Genomic DNA, 1,288 nt, shown 5'->3' with positions numbered 1-1,288 from the left:
TAGGGCATTTCCTGTTCAAGGCATGTTTGAATTCAGTCCCATGCTGAGTCACCTAATGCTCCCTTGGTGCTGGCCTCAAAGTCAAACTAGTTTGATCCTTATCTCTATTCCTTGGGCCAATCGCATAAGGACTGGGCGTCATCATAGTTTCTTGGTAGAGTTTAGATCCATTAAGGGACTGTAGCCATTACAGTCTCTGTGTCAGCTTCATCTCACTCAATGTCCTCTGCTGCAACTAGAGGCATGTATATCAGAGCTAGCTATCTGTGCTGTCATCATAGTGAATGAAAATAAAAACTTGCTAGGATGGAGTGCATTCCACTGAAAAATAGGGCAGGTGAATCATGGTGTAGAATACCTTTTTTCCTCTCTCTATATAGCAGCCACATTTTACTGCCTGAAATGCAGGTACCCAGTCTTACATAAAAGGTGAGATAAATCCCATCATTTGTATCTAGACCAGTTTTCAAAACCAGGATTTAAATAACACTGTTTATTTTGAAAGTTGTGCCCAAGGTATGTCTTTAATATAGATTGCCATGCTAACCAAGATGCAAAAAATAATCATAGAATCATAGAATGGTTTGGGTTGGAAAGGACCTCAAAGATCATCAAGTTCCAACCCCTCTGCCATGGGCAGGGACACCCTCCACTAAACCAGGTTTCTCAAAGCCTCATCCAGGGATGAGGCATCCACAGCTTCCCCGGGCAACCTGTTCTAGTGTTTCACCACCCTCACAGTGAAACTACTTTTTGATTGGAAATTTTTTTCAGTTTTATTTTAATCATTGTATGTTGTGGAATATTGATATTCTAAGAAAAACAAACCTCAGTTTGTGACTATGAAGGCAGAGCAATCTGATAATGGTGATGAAAAGGTTTTAGCTCTGGCCCTTTGGGCTCAGTGGCTGCTTTTTGGTCTTACTGCTGCTTTTTTCCAGTGGCTCCTGGAATGGGCTCAATGTTAAAACAGCCACTTGGTTATGTTTCTTCATTTTGAATGTACCCTCAGGACCTCTGGCTATAGCCTTGCATTTTGCTCACTTCTCAGAGTGCCCACCACGTATGTTAGAGTTTCTCTGCAGTCAGATGCTAGATGTTCTGTCATCTGCCTGTTCTTGAAATTATAACATCAGCCAACTAAAGTGATGCAAAATCCTCATGTAAATAGCTGTTAGAAGGGTAAACGGGAATTGTACATTTATACTTGCCTCCAAAGGAATATAAGGGGCTGGGACTCAAATTGCTCCATGTGTGTTTTGTCGTGGTCAGTGTGGACAGGTTCCTG

This window comes from Pterocles gutturalis, unplaced genomic scaffold (genome assembly GCF_000699245.1).
Source record: "Pterocles gutturalis isolate BGI_N339 unplaced genomic scaffold, ASM69924v1 scaffold15209, whole genome shotgun sequence".
Lineage (NCBI taxonomy): Eukaryota > Metazoa > Chordata > Aves > Pterocliformes > Pteroclidae > Pterocles > Pterocles gutturalis.
Note: the sequence above shows the minus strand (reverse complement) of the source record.